The sequence below is a fragment of the Octopus bimaculoides genome, chromosome 29 (genome assembly GCF_046866305.1).
Source record: "Octopus bimaculoides isolate indiv1 chromosome 29, ASM4686630v1, whole genome shotgun sequence".
NCBI classification, from domain to species: Eukaryota; Metazoa; Mollusca; class Cephalopoda; order Octopoda; family Octopodidae; genus Octopus; species Octopus bimaculoides.
The window spans coordinates 8,496,129-8,522,442 of NC_142956.1; the positions used below are offsets into that span (position 1 = coordinate 8,496,129).

Here is a 26,314-nt window from a genome sequence, read left to right on the forward strand (position 1 = left end):
AGCTACTATGGAAGGCTCATAATATATATAGTTATTACATATATATACACACATAGCTGTAGTTAGTGAACCACTATCCATTTATTTGTTTATTATTTACCTTATTTGGAACCTGCAATTCCGAGCATGGATCTGAAGTCTACTGAGTGCAGTACAATTGGTGGTGTTTTTGTACCAAGGTAGTCTTGAGATTTGTGGTAATTCAGTCGTATGCTCATGATGTAACATGCAATTTGAATATAAATCTATATTTACTTTAGTATGTATGTTTTGTACACGATAGTGATCTCATTGACCCAACCTTGGTGCTTTACTGTTTAAAGACCTGATTCGCTTGAATCCAAAATGTTTATAGCTATCTATTTATCTCTCTCTCTATATATTTGTAGATGGATAGATAAATAGACACATAGTTAGTCAAACACAGCTAGCTAGGTAGATAGACAGGCAGTAAGGCAGATCTTCTTGTTCTTTGTCGCATCACCTGTGGACACTGAATCCTACTAGAGAGCAAATTATGTATTTCATTGTTGCTTTTGTGGCTATGGTCTGTAAGCTCACATCCAAGATGTTTTCATGAGACCCCACTTGTGTGGGTGGCTACTGATTCACAATGAGCTTCTCATTAATAGCTGTTTTTACAGTTCCATATTCAACCCACATGATTCTCCTTATAGCTGTTTTTACAACATACTCAACTCATCATGATTCTCCTAATAGCTATTTTCACAGGTCTATACTCAACCCAGAGATGGATGAAGAATCAACATGGCCACATGAATATGCATTGATGTGAAAAATCAGACTATTGAATTTTTACTGAAGATATCTGGCACCTGTAAAACACGATGTTCATATAAGATTGATTCTGTCTCTCTTACATGAATGCCTTGTAATAGCATAGCAATAAATGATGTACATAAATTGACAAGTCTTTTGCCATAACCACACTACAAGCTCATTTTGTCCTTTGATAGGCCCTGTTTTCAGTGCTGCAGAATGTTCACACCACTGGGTTACATGGTACCAGTAGTAGGGGTTTCCAGACATGACCCAAAGATAGACAGACAGGCAGATAGATGGATAGATAGAAAGTAGAGACCACATATAGACAAACAGGACAGATAAACACACACATAAACATCATAGGCAATTCCAGGTCATCAGTGTCACTCGGGCTCATCACAGATTTTGCATAAGACACATGCCTGCTTGAAGAATTTCATGATTTTCTGCAATATTTCTAGCCCCAAATGGCTTATTTTTTATATCTAGCACTATGTCTTTCTCCATTTCTAATTTCAGGGTAAAAATAAAGCAACCCTGCAAAACACAACTGATCTTTACACACAGATTAGCAGAATAACAGTGTAAAAACTAACACTTCCTTTTTCCGAGCTGAGATTTGAAACTGAATGTAAGGATTCTCGCTCGTCTAATCCACCACTGACCAAACAGGCATGAAAGAAATTTCTTTGTCTTGTCAAAAAACGATGGATTACTTCCCTTCGACCTCAGCTGTGTCATTTAAGGTTCAAGTGGACAAGAGGCGACCTACATAGATAGGAATTTCTCCTGTGGTACTATCACAACCATTATAAATACAGCAATCCATCAAGGGACAGTCAGTCAGAGACAGACAGAGAGTGCCAGTTAAACAGACAACACAGATTCAGATATTCAACATGAACAACAGTTGTAGTCACAGAGCATTAACATACTCCACTGAATGACCAACACACACACCGACACAAAACATGCCTGGTTCTACCCTATCATATCAACACAGTATTTACCCTGTTAATTTCTTTGCCACCTCGAAGCAGTTGGTAAAGTGATGGAGTGAAATATTGGTGTATACAACAAGTAAATGCAAGTGTCGTTAAAATAAATTATTTAAACTACAACCCAACATTTTTCCATTGTTTTACTTTGAAGTCATCCACATGCCTACTTCATCTGCTACCTCAATATCATTTGCTACACCTTTCCCACTACAACAGCAGCATGCACAACAAACATCAGCAATCTGACTGTTGCCTGTACTCTTGAGAAGAGATGCCAGTTAATCTTTTACACCTACCAGGCTTGTTCATATTAGTTGCTGGATAATTTTTTGTTCCTTTAAGAATACTGCAGAATAGAAACTTTTCATAGATTGGAATTTCAATCCTAACCTCTATAGAAATTTATTATTTCAAGAAAAAAAGTATTTGAATTTTAATTTTTACAACTATAGATAACAACTCAGGCTGTAACTTCTGAGCCAGAGTCAGGCACATGTGAGTGATGTCGAGAGAACGTCAGCTACGAATGATATTTTTTGACACAGGGCATCTCTAAGACGGCCGCCAAACGCTGCATGAAAATAAACTGCAACTAGGATCAATAAAAGGAGCCCGAATTATTGGTTGTAATTACATACTTGAAGTCAGTATTGGGAGAAATTAAATTAGCTTGCATATACATGCTCACTTAACTTAATTTATACTCGGGCTAAGCCCAAACAGCCTGAGTGATGGAGTCACCACTGATATATATATATATATATATAACTGAAAGAAGTCTAGATATAGATATAAGTGCGTGTGTGCATCTGTGTCCCCCACCACCGCTTGACAACCATAACTTAGTGGTTCAACAAGAGATTCTTTAAAAATTTCCTTCAATAAATCTTGGGTCAATCATTCACAAAATTTTAATGAATTTCATTCACAAGACTTTGGTAAAAGACACACAAATTCCATCCAGGGCTTCATGCTGTACAAAAATAGGTACTGGGGTTGATTCATTCAACTAAAAATTCTTCAAGGCAATGCCCCAGTGTGGCTACAGTGAAGGATAAAAGACCTACATACACATATATATGGGTGTGTGATAAGAAGCATACTTCCGCATATGCGTGTTGGATTTAGTACTTCCCGTTGAACAGATGACGTGGTTTTTACGCCGTCCAAAAATTGAACTATGAGAGTTGACCGAGGTAGGTGGAATTGTTTTTTGGCAGTGAATTTCGCCTGCTCTTGGCGACTTTAAATTATTTGCTCGCTTAGCGAGAAAAAATTGTTTCTCGTACGTTGTTGTTGGTGGGCCACGACGGACTGAGAATTTTCTTTGGAAAAAAGAAAAAAACTTTTTTGAATTGTAACCTTTTGAAAATTTGGTGTGGCGTTTTTTTTTGCCAAGTAATTTTTAGATCTTGTGGGTGTGTTTCGCTGGAATATACCTGACTGGAGTACAAGGAGAGAAGCCCTGACTGTCGTTAGAGTTTTTATACAGAACCTAGGACTCCCTGTCTGCTGTTTTTTTCTTTCTTGTTTCTGACTTTTTTTTTCTTTTTCTTCTATCCCGTTATCTTTATTTTTGACTCTTGCTGAACTTTTTCGGAACTATCTTTTTAATTATTTCTGCACATGGAATGCAAAAAGAAGAACCCTGTCTTGGAGTGGGAGATTGTCCCACCCAAGCAGTGGCTAAATGATATGGAGAAGAGGGTAGTGGTCCTGCGGACCTATTCTAGGTCACGCGACACCATTGCCCTCTTCGACAAAGAAGTTATAAAAAAAAGAGCTGGCAAGCGGCTTGCCAGCAAAAAACTATTATATTTCCAGGGGAGTCAAATTTGCAATGGTGTGGTTGCTGTTTGACTCCCCTGAAGAAGCTTGCAATGTGGCGAGCCAGAGCCTTGAAGGGGAGATTTTGTTTCTTCCCACATACTGTGGAAAGAAAATAACATGGGTATGTGGGCTGCCGCCTGGAGTTCAGTTCGAATGGATCGAACAAACCATTCGTAAAGAAAGAGGAAAAAGAGGAGCAGAGGACAGTTGGCCGATGTCCCTGTGCCGCCTGTGGGATGTGTGCCACCAGCGGAAAAGGCTCCGTCTGTGGGAAGTGTGCCACTGACGGAGCAGCTTGAAGCCCCTTCCCACAAAGAGGAGTTTGTCCTCCTTTATCACGAAGGAAGGCCTGTAGAAGAATTTTTGGATGGCCTGGGTGACTGAGACTGTATGTACTCGGCCTGCACAAGTAGTCCAATATGGCCTCCACAGGTGGTTGCGGAGGTAGTAGAGTATAAGATTTTGTCAAGGGTCATAGCAACCTTTGACAAGAAGGAATTTGTCTTCCTCTTCACGGGCCCTGATCTATCAGTGCAGAGTTGTCTGCAGGCGGCAGCTTGGGAGCTCCGATGAAGAGGACTTATTTTTTAAATTGCAAGAGGTTTGTAACCTCATATTTTGTAATTCACAGGATGAAGAACTTACAGACATTGAAAATTTTGAGGACTAAAGTTTTTATTGTAAGAGGTGTAAAAACATCGTTTAAATTGTAAGAGGTTTGTAGCCTCATATTCTGTAATTCACAGGAGAGAACATTGTTTTAGGGGTCGGCGGGCGCCACTTGTCTCCCTCATTTTATCATTTAATTTTATTATCATTCATCTAATTAATGTACTAGTCTAGCTCGAAACTGCTGCTTCTGTGTAATGCCCTTGTGACAAATCATATGAAATAAAGAAGCTTGCTTCCCAACCACATGGCTCTGGGTTCAGTGTCTTCTACTGTAGTCTTGGACTGACCAAAGCCTTGTGAGTGGATTTGATAGATGGAAACTGAAAGAAGCCCGTCGTATATAGGTATATTAATATATATGTTTGTGTGTTCCCTCCTACACCGCTTGACAACAGGTGTTGGTGTGTTTATGTATTCGTAACTTAGCAAAAAAAAAAAAAAAAAAATTAAGTACCGGGGTCGATTCATTCGACTAAAAATTCTTCAAGGCGGTGCCTCAGTATGGCTGCTGTTAAATGACTGAAACAAATAAACGATAAAAGAAAAAAAAAATGAAGATATATGTAGGTAACTAGATAGAAAGATAGACATACAGTGGCAGGCACTTATTCTAATCACAGATAATGCTATAAAAGTATTGTCCCAAACATGTTCGTATTACTTGCCGGTTATTGATAAATAAAAAGCTTTGTCATCACTGTATAATTAATTATGCGTTTTACAATCGTAGGAATTGTACCGATATATATCTCGAGAAAGGGAGGGAAAATATGAGCACAACTAAATTGGCACTCCACCGGCTTCGTTTCAGAAAAGGGTATATTTTTTTAATAAAATTCTGCGGCGTACCTTTTCGAGGGTGTTGATATAATTTATAAAAAAGAAAAAACAACCAGAAAGTGCGGGGCTATTCGTTTCTCTCACCCTGTAGCACCCGTCTCAGTAACTTCAGCGTATTTCCCTTTTTAGATTTATATACGGTAATCCCCTCACGGTTTATTATTTAAGCTTACGTCGATTCCTCCGTGTTGTTTTGCATTTATAATAAAATAAATATGTACAAATTCTTAAAATAATAATAAAAAAAAAAATACGGTACAGTACTGTTTCTACTTCGCGGATTTTAGAAAGTAACACACACGATAGTCGAGGGATTACTGTATTTGAAATATCAACATAAGGTAATATACGCTCTCAGAAAAATATCTCTGCACAATTTCATTTAAAAATATACAATTGTCATGAGGGAAAAATCTGGAGAGGAGGAGAAAGACCCGAGACTGCTTAGTTAAAAAAAAAAAAAAAATTAATGCTATTAACAATCAATTTACATCTTCGAAAAACATATCTGTAAAATTCCATGAAAAAACCCCATTTTTCTAAATGTTACGAGGAAACAAAGTTGGGGCACCGCTCTGCAGTTACGCCTCATAGATTTGCTGTCGTAGAATAAATAAATGGAAATTTAAGATCTATGGAATATTTGGTGTGAACTAATACTGTACATTCTCCTAGATTTCATGCCGGTTTCTTTTTAAGACCAGGGAGTGACTTCGGTGATATTTCCAAGGACGAGGGACTGTCGTTGCGGTGTTCAATCATGAAGCCATTTCTTTTCACGCGAGTTCAAATCCCGCTAATGTTGATTCTCAGTTTTTTACCCTCTGTAACGACAGGTACCAGAAGTCAATTACTCACTTCGATATATAATCGATTATAACCCCAATTTATCACGAAATCACAACCTCCGTTCAGTAACTAATACACGACTTAATTTATTTGATTAAATATCGATATAAGCGAACAATCCTGGGCTTCAGTTTTCGCGCCATTTCTCAGCCCCTTCTAAGCGTACTCTTTGTTGATTGGTCGGGATTCTGTCACCGCTCAGGCAAATCACTGCTTTGTGCGTCATCTAAAAATAGTGCAAGGTCATGAACTAGATTTCCATACTTCACTCAGAATCTTCAACTTCACTCACACTTAGTCTTACACATACGCTTCTGGACACACACACCACATTCCCACAATTCCCGGCGCCTGACGGAAATCAATATTCGTAGTAATAACATTAATAAAGACAAATATATTAAGAAACACATTAATTGATAGAAATCGAAGAAAATAACTTACTTAGAAAAATAAAGACGAAAATTATAAAGCACTGAAAAATACTGCCGAAAATTTGAAAACAAAAAAACAAATAAAAGAAATATAATTCCTTCCCAGCATTCTTTTGAGTAAGACGCGCGCGGTTTAGAGATTCTCCGGAACTCCAATCCAGAGAAGCAGAAGTAACGGTGGTGGGTTACACAGTTTAGCCAAATATGTAAGTATTAAATCAACGGCAGAACATGTCGTATTTTTTCACAATCGATCTATATTTATTCTGCTCAGTCATTTCAAATCAACATTTTGTAATTTTCATCCATGTCTGGTCTCTGCAATACTATCGATGCAGTTGGATGATGTTTTTTTTGTATGCTGAAGCCATTGCCATGGCGGGGTTTTTTTTCATTAAAAAAAAAAAAAATTATAATTTTCTTGTAATATTCATCAATCATCCGCCATTTCTTTTCCTAATTCTACATGTCTGTGTTTCTTTACGCTTTCCTTAGTGTTCTTTCTAACCGGATGACTGTTTCTTGCGTGGTTTTATCGACGATTTCAGCTGGATTTTTGTTGGGGTGTTAGGATAGTGAATGGCTGGATATGTGAGCGGGCTATAATGGCGGGCGCCGATGACGACATGATGGTGACACCTTCTATCATCTCTCATCCTTTTCTCTCTCTTGAAATAATGTTACCAATATTCATATCGACGTCTGCTGTTAACATTCGTACAAATTGTATTTAACCAAGTACAAAATTTGAATCCTTTATAGTCGTCTGTAATGGAAATCTGCCGTCTACGTAGAAATATCTATAATAGACATTGAATGTCTGTCGCTGCTTCATTTAACATTTCTCTATTTTCTATCCTGCTCTACACGCACGCACACATTGTATGTGTGCGTATATATATCTATATATACACACATACTTTCACACGCATACATTATGATTGTGCGTGTATATATGCGTTTTGTCTCTGCGTGTCTTTATACGCATATATATATATAATGTCCCATGTATATACATAAAAATATTGGTGACCTGTGGAAGACTATATATACTCACTATTCGTATAGCAGATGTAAAATGTTAGCTGACAGAATTGTTAATGTGTATATATTGTATATATTCATATACTCCTGTATACGCATCCACAGACAGGGTCATAGAAATGTATGTATATTTGAACGCTTGAACGTTAGTGTATTCAATATACATGTGAACTCACTTCCGTGTGCGTATATATATATGGTTTGTATGAGTATATTGAGATATTATTGTTGAGGCCAAGCTGTAGCATCTCTTTTTAATGCGCGCGAGTATGTATGGTGTGTATAATGGTCTACGTAAGCACTTGTTATATAACCGTTATATTTATATGCACCTCATGTCGGTAATATATATATATATATATAAATAAACGAAAGATAGCCATATATATAATCAAAGGAAAGCACCTTGTAGAGAGTGTCTAATAAAAACGTATATCTGTGTGTGTAGGGAGTTTGTGTCTCTTTGAAAAACTAGGAATGTGTGTGGGTATATATATATATATATATGGTCAATATATACATACGCCCGCACTTTGTGTATATATATATATATATATATATATATATATATATATGGTCAATATATACATACGCCCGCACTTTGTGATATATATATATATATATATAATGTATATATAATATGCACACCTACGCATCTGTGTACTTTAAGCAAGGTATGTGTATATATCGGTTAAAGCTTGGGTTTTGCGTGCTCAACTTCTCCGCCATCCGGCTTTTATCATCACTCAATAAAGTATATAGAATTCAACACAATTTTATTTTTCCATTAATACAGTTGGAGATATTAAAATTTTCCCTGTACATTTTTAATGTACAAAATACTTTTTCCCCAAATGTAGAAGTCTATGTTCATTGTCCACTTCAATACAACTCTCCTTTTTGAGTGAGAAGCCTCACCATATGTATTTTATATCATCCTTGAAGTACATTGTCCTCTTTCCTATTATATTTCATTTACACCCACGTGCGCAGCCGAGTGTAATGTTTCGTGTCAGTTCTTTGTATGTATGTGTATGTATATATATCTATATACCCCCCTATATATATATATATATATATATATATCTTATAAATAAATGTACTTATCTTCTACCGGTTTTGTGGATTATAGCGTATCATGACTTGTTTTCGTGGATGGATGTATGTATATAGGCGCAATTCTGCTCCATGCCCTCAATTTCTTTTTATTTTGGGGAATTTTCAGAATTTTTGCGAATTTGTGTTCTACACACTGGAATTACTACGATTATGCAAGAAAAATAAAAGTTGTGTGATTTAAGGGCGATTTAGTTGTCATTAGCAAATCCCACGACCACCTGATACCTTTTTTTCTTTTTCAGTATTTTCCCCTATAAACAAATTTAATGGTCCGTTGCTATATTTGATTCTTGAACAATGTTGGCAGTGACTTAAAAGTTTCGGCCAGCTAAGCCGTCGTTCGACGATAGCTTAGATGGCCGAAACTTGGAAGTCATTGTCAACATTAAGAATAAATTTAATCTAGAAGAGGAACCTATGTTTTATTATAACTGAATATAATTATAAATTTGTGAGGACGCAGTCGGGGCGATGTTTTAGCTAGCCATGTTTTAAGGAACAAACATTACTTGTTCCATTTGTAACCATCCATGTTTTCCTGGAGTGGGGGGGGGGGGGTGACAGTATTCCATCCGGATCAGCGGTTCTTTGCCGACCAGCAGTATCAATAAAAATGCTAGGAGAGAGTTATGTACCTTTTTGTTTCGGGTTCAAATCCTGTTGGAACGAGCTTTCAAGGTCTAAAAATATAAATATCGCTCTCTCCCTTAAATATGTGACTTTGAACCAAAGCTGCAAGTCGAACATGATTCGAACGGCAGAAACTGAGCACCGGATTAAGTACAATGTTTAGGGGACATTTCAGTCGAGGACATGCCAATCAGGGAACATCTAAATAGTCGCTCTTCTAGAAATAGCAACCACCTTATGGAAAGACTCATTTTATTTTTTTCCATTTTGTATTTTGAAGTAAAAAATGAAAGGTAAAGGAGGGGCAGATTTGGAACGGCTACACTTGCGATATTACTGATAGGATTGACATGGTGAGATAATCAGTCTATTGTGGGTGACTTTTTCTTCCCCATGGTTAAAAAAAAAAAGAAAACGCTTTACCGGCTTTCTGTGGGTTGTATGGGTCTAGCACACCCTAACACCTCACCATATGGTTTAGCTTCTTTATCGTGGAGTGGATTAAATCCGGCGCCAGCTTGGTTCAAAGCAGATCTTAGATCAAAGTTCATTCATTGGATCTGCCGGCGGATGTAAAGATCATGGATCGCAACCCCCCTTTGCGATTTTTTTTTTGTTTTTGTTTATAGGAACACATCTAGGATGGAAATTCCAAATCTGCGAAAAAAAAAAAAAAATCTGCATTTCAAAGTTTAAATTTCTCCTCCCCAAATTTCTGAAATTTTCACCTAAAAAATTTTTTTTAGCGAAATACGGAGATTATGGTTCTGAGAAGGAAAATTTGTGAAAATTTCAATTTTTCGCCCGCCCCCCCCCCTCTACTCCGCTCTTTCAGAAGTGAAATTAAAGTGTTTTCTCTACTGTTTCACGCATGCATAGAATTATAAAATAGCAGACGCAAAAAGTATCTAAACAGAAAACCTGACATGCTAGAAACACGATTTTACCAAAGAAAAAAATCCCCCCCCCCCCATTTCTTCATTTTTCGATTAAGAAATTTTTTTAGGCGAAATACGTAGAAAAATACGGAGATTACGATTCTCAAAAAAAAATTTTGCAAAATTTCAATTTTTCAAAAATAAACACTCCTCCCCTCCACCCTATGGCAAGGTGAAATCCCCCCTCCTTTGCCAGAGGGGCAAATAATGAAAACGTGTTTTTTTTGGGGGGGGGGGGGTTTCAAAATCTTCAATTTTTAAGTGCGCCCCAACCAGAAATCTTACAAGCTAGAAACAACAGACAAACCGAGGATCAACTTTCTAAATACGAATTATTAAAACAAAAAAAATTTTCTTAATGTGATTTTGTGTGTGTGTGTGTGTGCAAAAAATCTAATTTTTACATCTTAATTCTAAAAGACCCTTAATCACATGTTGGGTTATGTTCGTCATGAAACATTAGTAGAGAAAACACTTCAATTTCACTTGTCATAGGGCGCAGGAGAGGGGATGTTTATTTGAAAAATTGAAATTTTACAGAATCAGTCTCCGTATTTTTTACATATTTCGCCAAAAAGAATTTTTTGAAAACGTAAAAAATTAAGAAATTTGGGTTAGGGATTTAGATTTTGAAATGCAGATTCGGAATCTCCGCCCTCGATATAGTGTGTTCCTGTAAAAAAAAGAAAATCGCGGGGGTGGGGTGGGGGTCCATGATCTTTAACTCCACCGATATACCTGCCATTTTCCGAATGTTTTAGTGGTAGGCTTGGCACGTTATCGTCTTTGGTCGCTGGCTATTTTAACCAGGACTTGAGTTCAAACTCCTACCAGTTTTAGGTTACTTCTTCCTACTGAGGTTAGTGAAAAATAATATTAAGAACCAGGGTAAATACCGAACAGCACTAACCCTCTCCCTCGTTCCTTTGACATAATGGTGGACTGCCAGTATAATATATAAGTAGTTATTGCAGACAATTGGGATACAAGGGTGCGACAAATAAATGTCATAACCAGGGCTGGCATAACTATAGATTTCTGTCCCCCCCCCCCTCCGACTTTGGATGATCATAACTTTCAGAAAAATCGATATTTTTTAATGAAATTTTCTACGAATATGTAGTATATCATGTAGATTACGAATCTACAATTTTTTTTTTTGGGGGGGGGGGGTTAGGAGGGGATGGGGGGGAATTTCAGAAAATTCATCGGAGTCCACTTCAATTCTCTACAAATACACCTCGGACCATGTCGATTCCGCAGACATAGGAATTTTCGGGTTATTTTTGAGAAGCGTTCCCCACTGGGGGGTATTTCAGAACAAGTCGTCCATATTGGTTTCATTTTCTCCGTTTTGTGCATCCGTAGATTTCTGCTGAAGCCATAAACAGGCAATGACGACAAATGAAGCCCTCACCAGAAAACTCGTTATGCTAAGAATAACAACTAAATGTCTAGTACACAGAAATATGTTGAGACTACTTAGCTGTTGCATACAATTTTTTTTCACTTTAAGTAAATTTCCAGGTAAACGCTTCTAATAGAAAAGCAGAAGACACCAGAAGCAAAAATAAGGAATATACACGCACAGTTAAATATAGAAGTGTAAAGTAGAAATTGTTACATAATCTCTATAATAAACATGATATTGAATGAAATGATTCCCCGTTTGAACTTTTAAAATTGTGTGTGCTACGGATTCACAAACGTACAAAACGGAGAAAATGAAACAAATATGGATGACTTGTTCCGAAATACCCCCGAATGGGGAACGGTTCTCAAAAATAACCCCCAATTGTTTTCCCCCCAAATTCCTGTCCTCGGAATCTACATAGTCCGAGGTATGTTTGTAGAGAATTTCATTAAAAAAATATCCATTTTCTTATAAGTTAAGACGGATTATAGTGTATACTCCGGTGAATTTTCCGCCCCCCCCCCAATTCTGTATATTCGGAATCAACATGATTTAACCCCATATTCATAGAAAATTTCATTAAAAAAATATTTATTTTTCTGAAAGTTATGATCATCCAAAGTCGGGGGTGGGTGGGCTCTAGTTATGCCCCAGGCCAAGTCGTCTTGTTGATGACAGGCGTTTCCCTAATGACTGGCCCTGAAGAGACTTGGTTAATTACGGAATATGTTAGTAGGGTGCTCTATTGATTCCGATTTCTTATTTGACAAATATTTACTCCACCGTCAAATATAAAAAGCATGCATTTTGAAGTGAGAGGTGAAACTGAAATTCCGTCCTCAATGCCCTTTATTAAATCCAAGGATCGTCATTAAACAATGAACCTTTTCTCCCTTCTAAAGAGTCCCCTAAGCTTATGTTTCATATGGGGCAGGGATGTTGTGATTTAAATGTGTACAGACAAAACAAATTTGCTGTGTTCAGTACAACAGCATTATGGATGTTCGGGGGTTATTGAACAGTTTAAACGTGTGAAAAAAAAATCCCTTGTTCTGATTCCTTACGTTCTGAGTAAAAGTACTGTGACGGTAATTTTTTTCCACTAATCTCCCTCCGACTTCGGAATCGACTAATCTCATCTCGAAATTAGAAGTTTCTTAAAATTTATTTTGGCGGTGATGGTGGTGGTGGTTTTGGTATTTTGCCAGTTTTGAGAACCAATTTGGTCTACGATCACCGTTGTCTCAGATGTAATATTTGAATGTGGTAACAGGATACTAGTTCGAAATTTAAGGGCTGCTGCCGCACCGCACGGCGGAGAACGGGTTCCAGTGATTTTTTTTTTTATTTAGCCGGTGGTTCGTCTATCGGATTATCTCCTTATTAAGCAGGGGGTTGTGTGGGTGGTTTGGGCTTTGGTGTCAACCTGATGGAACTAGATAGGTGACTGTTTCATTGGAGTTTCGAAATGGATGTTTCTATATCTCATTGAGAAACAAAAGAGCACGGTTTTCTGTTCTTTTTTTCTCTTTACAAATATGTATTCCGGTGTTGCCGGAATTTAAAATTCTGGGAAAATGGTGTTTTAATTAAAAAAAAATAATAAAAAATTCAGTTTTATACCTCCCACCATCACCTTTTCCATGACCATTTTTCCTCTATAAGGTAAAGATATTAATTTCGAAACCGCTTGTCTTTTTCAACAACCAGGACTTTGCCTAGCATTTACATGCCTTCCTATATTTTTAAGACACACACACGTATATATATATAGGATTTGGCTCCTATGAACGACCATATCTGAGTGACTCAGTTTCTACCCAGAGCCGTGTTTCTTTAAAGCGCGTGAATGCTCTTTAAGGAAAACTCCATTTGTGAGCGTGGGAAGAAGGAAGTTTGGCTTGTATTAAACTACGGCACTGACAAACCATTTTATGTAAAAACTGCAACAAATCTTGTTACGTACTTTCGCTTAGTCAGTACTTAAATATGATGGCTGCCGTTGAAATATTGGGCATCACGGTTGTATATGATGCTTCTACTTGGGAATTACTGTAAAAGTACACGTGTTTGGAATATTCAGCCACTTGGCACACCTAATTCAAGTAGATTTGTCTGAACAACACTCGTACTTTAAGAAAAAAATCCAACGGGAGTGTTTCATCTGTTCTGTAATCAGTGTGTGTGTGAGAAATAGTAGGGGGGAAGTTAATTTTGTATGAAAAGACTTTGTGGGGGTTTATAAACAGATGTCGAGCATTTGTGTGTACTATGCATGTACATGTAGGTAAAAATAGAATAAAGGAGGTAGAGTTCACGTATAGCTCAGTTGAGAGCAATTCGTTAGACTGAAGGTGTAAAGGTCTCCAGTTCAATCTCGGGTTTTGGTATCTAGCAGCTGATAGCTTTTTTTTTTATAGGTACAAGCGTGATTGTGTGGTCAGCTTGCTTCCCAACCATGTAGTCTTGGATTCAGTCCCACTATGCGGCACTTGGACAAGAGCATTCTACAGCTCCGGCCCGACCTAAGTTGAGTGAGTGGATTTGGTAGACGGAAATAAAAACCTCTGTATGTGACCCCACCCCCGCTGCCTAACACCCGTGTTGATTTGTCTGTTTGCAGTTCGGCAAGAGAAAGTAGAATAAACACTGGGTGATTTCTTCGATTAAACCAGTGGTTCTCAACCGGGCTCCAATATGATTCTTGGGTTCATAAAAGATTTTGTTAATGTTTATCTGCACAATATTTTAACCATTTAAAAAAATACTATAGGATTTTTAAACATTGAATTACTATGAGGCTCATCAAAAAAAAAAAAAAAAATGGTTGAGGATCACTGGATTAAACCCTTAAGGCAGTGCCCCTGCTTGAGCGCAGCTAATGACAATAGAAGTAGATGGATGGTGACTGAATGACGTGAGCATGTTCAAAATTTCTAGGTCATTGTATTCAAACAAGTTAAATGTCTGATTCAAATCTCGATTCATCAGAGACCCCAGCTTTTGTGTATAAATAAAATATTGAAATAATTATGGTGTCACTTATCTCCTTTTTCTCTTCAATTCTTTATTATTTCCAACAGATCCATCCAGCTAACTCTTCTTTTTCTACCCTAGCAATACAGTAAGGATTTGAACACTTTTTTGTGAATTTTCCAAACTCGTTATATTTCAGGCATTAAGATTAAATATACACTTCTTCAGATCGATCTCAGTCGATCGTGCCGTTCCTTTTTCAGTTAAGATTGTTCTTTAAAAAAAAAAATTTTTTTTTCCTCTGTGAAAGGAAACGACCATCTAGTGGAAGATATTGGCGGCTCTGAAAAAGACATTAAAGTCCGTTTTCCATGCTAGCATGGGTTGGACGGCTTGACAGGAACTGACAAGGCCAGGGACCGCACCTGGTTCCATAGTCTGCTTTGGCTTCGTTTCTACGGTTAGATACCCTTCCTAACACCAACCACTTCACTGGGTGCTTTTTACGTGGCACCTTGGTTTTAGGAATTTCAGTTGTTTTCGGCAGGCCTTGAGTCACATATCTCTCTTCTGTTATCTCCTTCATAAGGCTCAGTGTTTGAAGATCAGCTTTCAGGGGGTGGGGTGGGAATACTGGTAATATCTACGCATGCAAACAGACGATATTGGAGTAAGTTTAAAATGAGTTTTGTCACTTCAAGGAAGTGGTTCTGTTTTGAACGTCAGGTTTCGACCTTGTCCTCTGGAGCACAGTATTTATATTGTGGACAACACTTTTGATGTGATAGTGCCGCGACCCAAGTGCAGTTTTTTCGACTGACTAAATGTACATGGGCCTTGTGGGGGTAGCGTAGTTGCATAAACGACAGCAAGATAATAGGAAAAAATGAGTGTATACAAGCGGCGGAAATGGGATTCTGAAGGATTTCTAGAGTAATGTTACTTGACAGGGTATGTAGCTCGGTCTCCGCATTAAGAAAGGCCACAGGTCCGGTACTTCGGACAAACTAATCGACAGGAGACCTAGGGGTAGAACGAGATGGTTGGATAATGTCTATGTTCTCAATTGATCGCACTTGGTAATCCAGTTGGAGATGTTTGGTATGGATGCGATACCTGAGAACCCTACCCCCCACGACTCTTCCAGGAGTAGTGGACAGAAACTTGTGTACGGTAGTGTGTGTGCATGGGAGAATAGTTAACTGTAGATAATGGTTTCAATTGTTGATACAAGGGCCAGCAATTTCGGGAGAGGAGCGAAGTCGTTTATATCGCTCACTAATTGGTATTTAATTTACTGATCCCGAAAGTCTCAGTGGACCATGGCGAAATTTGAACTAAACGTGAAGTCGAACGAAATGCCGCAAAGCATTTTGCCCAGCGTACTCGCGATTCTGCCAGCTCGCCGCCTGAATACACACAAGTGACATAACGTGCTGTTTAGTTCCATGGTCAATTAAAGTGTTCCAGTTTGTGGCCATTTCGTCCATTATTCAATTACTATTTCGGATTGCATCACGGGTGTCCGCGTTTTTCGAAAACCTACTAAATGTGATTTTGAGGGGGATTTGTCTTATTTCTAGCAAGTCAAACTACAAACCAAGTGGGACACCCGTTATTAGGGTTACGGAGATAAAACAAATATACTTATTTTCGCATCGTAGCCTGTTTCGCTTATGTTAACTTTTAATGGTCGCTGCCAGTCTTTTAAATGCGTGAAGCTCGGCTTCTCTGTTGTTGGGCCGAGCAAGCCTATGGATGAAAGGCATTTCAACCATGACCATCATGCTTTTCCCTTGGTGCAGTGCATTTGGGATCACATTGTCCAGTATGTTCTTCACTAAGACAGTAGTGTGATTTGAAGGTGCTATAGTTATTTCTAGCAAGTTGTAGAAGCTCTCGTTGGCTCGTGTATACAGGTGGTTGGATGCGGTAAACTGATGTCTGGCTGAGTAACGGCGACTCTGTTTCCATTTCCAGTGGTATTGATCATACTTTAACGTCAGGGTTTGACTCGTTTCTGTGCAAGAATCATTATTGCTGCAATGATAACTATTCGCTGAGAGAGGTTTCGAATCGTGCTAAGTTCGATAAAATGAAGTACAGCAGTAGATTCGATTGATCGATCCCTCCTTCCAAATCTGATTTTCTACCTACGATAGAAATTAGTTACTGACGTGAGGTGGTGGTGGCGGCGACTAATATTGTACCTACTTTCTCCTCAATCCCGATAGGTCACTACTGATCTCTCTCTGGTAACTGAAAGAAATCTGCGGTACTCAGTTTACATGGCCCCACGAATGTGAAAGTGTTTATCCTTGCAGTAGATGTTTTCCCGACAGGTGTGGCGATTGGGTTGACTAGCTTATTTTCCGACTACCTGATCTTGGGTTCAGCCCCATTTGTGCATCATCTTTTGGTACGTTTTCTACCATAGCCTCGGACCGACTAGTCATGTAAGTAGATTTGTTAGACGGGAACTGGTAGCAGCAAATGAGTAGTACTTTGTATTTCAAAGGGCCAACCATGTCGCATTCTCTTGCGCGTTAATTTCACGAGCAGGCTATTCCTTTCTTCAAATCAACTGGAGCTCTAGTCGCCGTAACCGACGGAGTGCCAGTACTATATATATATAGCGTGTCTTTTTTGTCTGTCCCTCACCACGCTTGACAGCCAGTGTTGGTTAGTTTGCGTCTCCGTAACTTGGCGGTTCGGCAAAAGACAAATACGGGGATCTGGTTCATTCGGTGAAACCCCCACGAGGTGGTGCCACGCACCCAGCATGGCCACAGTCCAAAGATTGAAATACGTGAGCGATAAGATTACAAAATGAAACTAGATTAAACGTGTAAAGCGTGCCGATCGGTTAGATATTAACCGAGGATCCGGTGTGACGTCATTTAGTTTGATCCACAAAATATTTTCCTTGATATGTTAGTAGTAGGTGATTGTGATAACTGCTTTCCAGCAACGTGGTTACGGATTCTGTCCTTCAGCCCTAAGCACCTTGTTCAAATGTCTTTCGCTTTAGTCCCGGGCTGATCAAAGCATTGTGAATGGATATTTATCTGACAGAAAGTGAAAGAAGTCCACCCTGTATGTGTGTACACTTGATAGTTGTAAATGAATTTCACTAGCACCGAAATATCTGGCGCCTCAAGAAGACTCATCCTCAGCAGAAGTGTTAATGCCTCTCCCACTGGTGAAGAGGATTGACGTGCAAGAGCCCTGTGCCGGTTACACATAAAATGCACCCACTACACTCTGTAATGTGGTTGGCGTTAGGGATGGCGTCCAGCCTTAGAAACCAAGTAGTACCGGTGTAGCTCTGCTCAAACCGCCAGCATGGAAAACGGATGTTAAATGATAATCAGTATCATTAATTTCCACTTTTCTACGAGAACGTTTGACAATAGGGAAATTTATTAACCGGTCATAGACCTGCCTTAATAAATTCTGTCCAACCCATGCAAGGGCAGAAAAGTGGAATCAAATGATTAACGGTAAAAATACAAACCAAACCAAGCCAAGCCGTGACAGGCGATGTCAGACAGCCTCCCACATCGGCCTCGCTCTATGCTGGAGTTAACTGGTTAGGACATTGTCTTGAAACCTTTGCCTGTCCTATGTATCACACGTGATACATAAGACATATTTCTCTGGCATCCATGCATCGTATATGACACACATCCCCAATTTTTTCTTTCAACTACTAAAAGCTTTATTATTACTCAACATACGAAACCGTTAAGTCTTAAAACAAGCATGGATGTTTAGGGAAAACTTATGACAAGGTGAAGGATTGAGATTATTTTGGAATACAAAGAAAAACAAAAACATGGTCGATTTTGCCTTTATCGATCCCGAAAGGGTCGGTACCAGTCCAATACTGGGATCGTAATCCCCTCTCTAAAAATTGCTAGGACTAGTCGGACGATTAGCACTACCAGTTATTTTGTGTTGGGATGTTCACTTTAAATACATAATTTCCATTTCTATTTAAGAGTTTCTTATTTTTATCTTCATGTGAAGTAAACCAAGCTAAGTATGGAACCGAGTCATACATCTATCTCATATTATTCAGCCTCCTTGGACCAAATACTTAATTCCTACGACGAATATGTCTCGAGAATAGATTTTTTAAATTTCGTTTTATGTAGTTGAAGCATAAAATATAGGCTGTCTTCCTCCCACATTGTATTTCTATGGCCTATTTCTAATGTGTATGGTGTTTGTGTCCCTACAGTTGTCATAGTGAAACCGACCTATTTACTTTATGATAAAAGGCTTTCCGGATGCGACCACATTACTCAAATAGTATTAGGGAGGTATTTGGTAGCTATTTCTAGTAGGTCTAGTTACTGCGTAGTGGCTCTTGATCATTTGCTGAGGAGTTGGAGTGGAGGACGAGGAGTAAACAGAGAGAAAGGTATCGAGGGTGAAGGATAGAGGAAGTGGTGTCTTTGAGTCTCGGTAAGAGATGACTTATGAGCGGGGAACATGAGTAGAGGGCATTACCTGTGTAAAATAGTTAGGGAGGAGTATGTTAGTGTTGGTTGAAGGAAGGGGAGGAGAGTAACTGAGGCAAGTTGCTATGACGTATGCAGTGGTAGTAGGAAGAGGAAGAGGAGACAAGTGGTTGGAGAAAGGTTGCGTGGTAGTATAAGAAGTAATAAGTTGGAGGAGGGGGACATTGACTGCTACTTGCTGTGTGTAGGTGTGATCTACGTGGGTATGAGTTCAATTTTCACCTGGAAATTGCTAATTTAGCTAGGTAACTGAACTATTCTGTCTGTCATCACTGGATTAGGAATGTATGAGTGGATGGTGGGGTAAATGCTTATCGGAATTGTGTCCCCCTCCATATTCACATATACGCACGCATATGTGTCGTATGTGTGCATAATTATATATGCAACACTATTTTTATCCTTGTAAGCAGTATGAAGTCCAACATTGCCCTGCTAGACTGCATTTATTTTTGTATTAAAAATTTTTTTTAAGATGTCATTTGAGGGTACTTTGGCTGTTAAAGCTCGCTCAGTGATGGTGGTGTTGATAATACATCATGTTAATTCCGATCCATCAGTTCCTATTAATTAATCTAAGGCAGTATTTCTCGTCGTGGGAGCCTGTGACAATCAGAGGGCTAACAATTTGCTATGTTTAATATATTAAGCTGCTTTTAAATTTGCCTGCACCATAGCGTAGAAGAATTATGCAAATTCTATTTTCTCTACTTTATTAATAGAGGAGGGGTATTGTGATCATCGTTATAGTTTCTACAGCTCCACCATTATTTACGTGTATTTATCTTTTTAAATTCAGGTTTGGTTCGACTGCTATTTCTACTGATACTTTATATGTCAAACAAACTACAACATGGAACGAAATTTTAAATGGCCGATTGTGGTGGTTTTAACCTTCCATATGTTACACAAAATGACGCTGAGTAACAAGAGACTACATCGGTTTATGTGTATAAATGTATACGTTAGTTTTTAAACCTCGTTTTCGATTCTTTAACTGGCATCCATATTTCTTTGCGTATGTTATTGTTATTCGAGTGACGGCTTGTATAGTTTATGCCACTAAATGTACGTGTGTATAACAAACTATGCTTTATTTCTGTAACCGTTATTTTCAGTTGCTTTCTTTTATCTATTTAAGACCACAGAACCTTGTATAGCCGAGGTTGCACATGGGTGCTACCTGGCGGATAAAACATGACATGAATTATACCCCTTGATTTGTACATTACCTTCGTAAAATCGAATTTGTTTTAGTTTCAATCTCATTTCCACTCGATTAGCATGTCTCGTACGCCCCACTGCTCTTCGTTTTATTGTGAATCTCAACGAAATAGAGATCAGTAGATAACCTTCGTTGTATCCATCGATTTGTATTGCTCGGTGTGCCCGCTGTAGATTGTTGAAGAATTCTCACATGTGCCCGGGCGAAACTATTCAAATTAAGTCGAACATTTTCCATCACTTTTTACCCACTGTTTATAGTATGTATCACTGAAATGTTTTGAAATGAACTTTTCAGATCACTGGTTCTACGAACGTCAAATAGGAAATTACCTAATTTTACTGTCAACACATACATAATATCTTACGTGGTCATTTTATTGTAGTCTCAGCTCAGTGTTGGATTGACAATGTAATTAAAGCTGTAAACATCAAGCCTGCTTTGTTTCAGGACAATAGTGTATCTTGGACTGTATTATCCAATATGCTTTTATGACTGGAGGGAAATCTGGTTATTTCAAGTTCTCCCTCTAGACAGCGGTTCATTTCTTTTTGCCTATGGATCCCTTTAATTCGTATTTTACTCTCCTGGACCCTAAACATTCATTGTTTAAAATAGTCCCATTATAATTTTATAACGAAATATTAGGAATTGTATAACAATTGTTAAAACATTTTGAATTGGATAAGTATGACCAATTTATTACCCATAGATTTTAACAGCAAAATTTTATATAGACTCCAGTTAAGAATCGCTGCTAGAGAGAGAGAGAGCGTGTGTGTACCAATAATTAGTATCCCACAGGGTGGGTGGGTGACTGGATGCGCGCATGCGCTTGTTGAGTCAGGACCTCCATTTTCCTACGGGAAATTGATGGGGCACTTCCCCCTAATTCCAGACTCGACAAAATGCCCCCATCACTTTCCTGTAGGCCATTCGGGACTAGTTAGATTGCTTCCTATTTATTATGATTATGAAGGCGGCGAACTGGCAGAATCGAACGCCGACCAAAATGCCAAGTAGCATTTCGTTCGTCTTTGAGTTCAAATCTGCCGAAGTCAATTTTGCATTTCATCCTTTGGGGGTTGATGAAATAAGAACCAATTCAACACCAAGGTCGATGTAATCGACTTAACCCTTCCCAAAAGTTGTACATAAATTTAGAACCGTTATTACATAACAGAATTGCGGATAAGGCGAGAAAGTTAGTGCCTGTTTAAACAAGAACCACAAGGTTTATACCTGGGGCCTTTTACACACTTCTCTAACCAGTATTCCTGGGCGGGTTGTGGCAGTAGTCCTCAGGCACCTCCTCCATAGGGTCCTACGAGAAGCAACTGTCAGACTTTCCGGCTGGGTTCTCAAGTGTGATCGACTGGGACCATGGATATTATCTAACCATCTCATTCTTGGTTTGGAGAATCCATTTTTGTGATTTTCCTGTCACATTTTAATCGCATGTCCACAATACCAGACCTGTGACGAGAAGTGACTCGACCAGGAGAGACACTAGGGTCTCTGAACATAGCTCAGAGATCCTTCAGATAAACCCCATTTCGGTTGAGGCTGCTTTCGCGGATTCCCATGACTGTCGCCATCCAATTTCGTCAATATGAATTTGAATTGGGGGCTTGAGTCATTGTGAATCTTTCATCAGCTGATTACACAACTATGGACACCACCCCCAATGGATGTGTCGCAGTTACGCTCTTGATGGAACTTATAGATCCTGACCATTGATCATCTCAGATTCCTCCGCTCAGCAATGTAAGAATTGGCTCAGTTGAGCTCTTCCGCTACCTCTTCGCCGTATTTCTGGCAGGGTGGCTGAACGGTTGCTATGCCTTGTCAAAAGGCAACTCGTAACTGGCGCAGTCATTACCCAACATTCATCAAATCAGTAATATTGGGACTGTTACTCCTAGCTCTGCATTTAAAGTCAACTGGATTGAGCTGGTTCGTGCCCTTGTTAGTGCTGAGAATATGGGACGAATTTAACTCGTCAGTCGTTTGGTTATCTTAATCCATTCGTCTGTACTTTGATAATTCGTGTTCAGTTCAAGATCAGCTGTGATCGAGTTCATCTACTATCATACATTTCCATTTGTGAGCATTGTTATTTTCATCCATGCAGGGACATTTGCCAGTGTTTCCCTTATCAAGACGGTTCAAGATTAGCTGCTGTTTCTAGCAGGTGGAGCGACCACGTAGCTACCTTATTTGATGGCATTTAAGACTTCCCACATCCTACGCCAAGTAGACTTCCAAACGAAAAATTTTTTTTTCCCCCGGTACGGCTCGGCCTGCTTCTCGAAAAAGGTTGCTACGAATCCGAGTCATGATTTAAGTAAATAACTTCGAGGTGCTTTTTAGGTTATCTCACCCCCATTAAAAAATTAGGTTATCTCCACTAAAAAAATCGAGTTATGTCGCGACAAGAGATTGGATTAAAAAATCCTTTTGATTTACTACTTCAACACATTGTTGACGTTTCGCCTCCTCAATAAGCATGCTATGATTTTGTTATAAAAATATTTCAGGTTCAGGAAAATGCATAATTTTTTCCAGTTTTGTATGAATTGTTATAAAAATAACAGATTCAAAACGATGTTTCATCGTTCCACTTTTATGTTCATTTGGCCTTATTGAGGGTTAAACAATCTTTTTAGTTGGAGATAACCAAACGTACCGATATTTCTCGTTAAACGGGGGCGGGGAGATAACCCAATTTTTTAATGGGGTTGAGATAACCAAATAGTACCGACTTGGGTTATGGCTCGGATTTGTGGTAACCGTTTTCGAGAAGCGGGCCGCTTGAGACATGGCTTATTATTAGGCTAGCCGCACTGCGAAAAAGTTGAGGAGTACCATTCTGAAATTCCCGTGGGCCGCAATGACATCTGAACTGAAAGCTTCGCCTTTATTTAGCCCAGGAGTCACCAGACTACAGCCCGCTGCCGCTCTGTACATTTTGTGTAAATACCTGCATTTGCATCTGGTATGGCATCAGTGTTTGGGACAACTTGTGTCTGTGAGCAAACATTTTCAATAATGAAGTATGTGAAGTCAGCACATTGAACAAGGTGGACTGATGAACATTTGAAAGCAATTCTCTTGGTTGGATGCAGCAATTTCAAAGCAAATATTGATTATATCTTAAAAGCTAAGCACCAGTTTCACAAACCTCACTGACCTTTTTTGCTGTTTAGTTTGAGATTCGGATATGTGCGCACCGGGTGGGATACAAGCTTATTGCTAACGTCGCCATCTTTGATAACCTTTTAGTAAATAAATGTTGGTTGTCTTTATTTTATAATGTATTCATTCACTGTATTGTATTGAACAAAATGGTTGTGCGACCCGCGCTCGTCATTCTCTCAGTTATCTGGTCCACCGTGAAAAAAGTTTGGTGAGCCCCTGATTTAGTCTATAGCTATGAATTCTTCCTTCATAGGCCGCAGAGCTCAGTCGATGCAAGTTTCGAACTCGTGACATTGTGTTTGTGTCAAAACCACAATTGCTTAGTCCCAAATGAATTCTGATCCAGTTGATAGACGTACGATCGAAGACATTCTTTCCGTGACCATCTTGCAGTTAGAATTAGTGCAAGATTACATTTGAGGTTTGAACGAGAATTGAGTGGTTACAGAGAGACCCAAACCTCCCTGCCCCAGTTCCACTTGTTCGGTTCTCTTCAAGATCTATTATGGTCTAGTCATTCCAGTCATGACCTTAGAGCCTTTTCATTTCCCTTTTTTTTTTCGATGGTAGTGTGATGAGATTTGGGTTATTTTCAGCAAGTTGATCATCCGCTTTGTATGACGTAAGCAGAGCGTTTACACAGTAATACCCCAACTTACGTGGGTAATTGGTTCCGCGACATGCAACCGGAATCGAAAAACATGAGATAAACCATTTAAATGAATTTATTAGCTTATATCTGTTTTAATAAATTGTTTGTACATATTATCAAAGGAAGTGTATATAATATTGATTAATTGAAAGTAAGCTCTTATATACTGTGTCAGGCTTAAGCATACTACTACTACTGCTTCACTCTATGTGAGTGCCTATTGTCTCCTGGGAGTCTTATTTTATCGATTTATCTCCAGGTTTTTAGCGCGCGTGCGTTGCATTTGCATGCGTGTGTGTGTAGATAGACACGCATAGATACACACACACACACACACCCGTATATACACGTAGTTGTCCTTGCGTATAGATTTCACTTCCGTTTGCAAGTACCTAAATTTTCATCTTGTATTTGCCAAATTTAAACCACGCATACAGATGAACAATATATTTTATTTTGATGGAGTCGCTCTCTTGCTGTCATAATTTGCCTGAAGATCCTGTGTACATGCAGATGAAACTGAGAGTAGCAAGAGACCCCTCCCCCGCCTCAGAAAAAATACACACATACACCGAATAAGAAATATCTTTCCTATCCTTCATTTTTACTGTATTGTGTGCGAGTTGACTTAGCTTCCTCTGTTGTCCTTGGTATAAACACCCCGACCCCGTTTGTGTGTATATATTCACACACTCCTCCTCTCCCCCTTCTCTCTCTGTCCTATATAACGACTTACCAATTGTGCCGGCCTTGAGTGAACCACTTAACTCTCTTTCTCCTTACGAGTGAGAGAAAAAGGCGACGACCTACTTAACTCACATACTGAGACCGGCAACCATTTTATTAAAACCCAGTGTGATATCCACGTGTTGACTATTCCTTTTTTTTTTAACCAGTCGTCTTTATATATTCTCTCAGGTAATCGCCATTTTTTTTTGTTCTATTTCGTCTGTTTTTACACAACCTTTCTATGCGTACGTATATCTGCCCAGATACACCCAAGCAACAAGGCCGTAGCCAAACGAAAACGTGTGGCAATAATGTTTTAATCCAGTTTGTACTTTACTTTCTTCCGTTTGATCAACGATCATTTATGAGTGTAATCTCGTATAAAACCGTTGTGATTCAGCAGATTACTGTGGGGTTTTTTAATGTTTTAATTGCTATATTTTACACTGCGCACAATTTAGTCTCTTTTTCTCTAAATTGTATTTACATATATTTATGTGTATAATATATACACGCGTATACACTATTAATACTGATTGTTGGGAGTTCTCAGTACCATCGCAGATACATTTTTTTATGGTTTGAGTCTGTCTCTTGTTACTGAGTTTCGCCTGTGGATGCCCAGGTGGCAGGTAACTTATAACTCGGAGTAGCCAGCCAGCGATAGACTACCCAAATCTAATACATAACGTGCGCGTGCGTAATTTATCTTTTGAGTGCACGTGGGGCTTGGTTTTGTTATAGCCTCGATTCACCGATTTGGTGAACGGAAGCCCATCGTGTATATGTCTCACCACTGCTTTGTAATTAAACCGGTGCTGGTTTGTTTACATTCTCGTAACTTAGCAGTTCGACGTAAACGGATAGAATAAGTACCACGCTTTATAGAATGTCCTGAGGTCGATTGTTCAAGGCGATGCCCCAACATGGCCGCAGGCCATTGACTAAAAGAAGTAAAATGCGTACGTGTATATACAAAAGATAGTAATACCCTTTCTTTTAATACATTGACGAGTGACAGAAATGAAGTACTACTAAAGCAGCACGGTCCCGAACGCGCAGTCGCGAGTGGTCGATCCCTAACCCGCGTGTGCATATGAATACGTGGTTAGGGTTAGGATCGACCACTCACGACTAGCTAGCGCGGACGCGCGACCGTGCTGCTTTAGTAGTACCCAGAAATGATATGGGGGAAGGTGGTATTATAAGAGGATAATTGATTGTTACTATTACATTACCCTAAGGCAATAAAAACGTTTTTTTTATTAATTGTAGTGTAATTGTGATATATAGAGTTAATCTCTTAAATCATGAGTTAAAATCTTGCCGAAGACTACTCTGGGGAAAGACTTCCGCTCGTCCCCGTCCACCGTTTCCCCCCAAATTTGTTTATTTAAAAAATTTAAAAATTGTCGATTTTGCCAATTTTTTTTTGCAGATTAGTA

General features: G+C 38.9%; 1 protein-coding gene across 4 annotated transcripts in view; it reads left to right on the forward strand.

Moving 5' to 3' along the window:
• Window positions 1-6,560: 6,560 nt before the first annotated feature.
• Window positions 6,561-26,314, forward strand: part of LOC106872528 (uncharacterized) — a 46,890-nt gene continuing 27,136 nt past the window's right edge. For 2 of the 4 annotated variants that reach the window (XM_014919552.3, XM_014919553.3), the window contains exon 1: window positions 6,561-6,618. The gene's annotated coding sequence lies outside the window, so the exon portion shown is untranslated. Of the gene's footprint in view, window positions 6,619-10,792; window positions 25,059-26,314 lie in introns of those variants that run through there. The other 2 variants (XM_089345766.1, XM_089345767.1) reach the window with 1 other exon arrangement.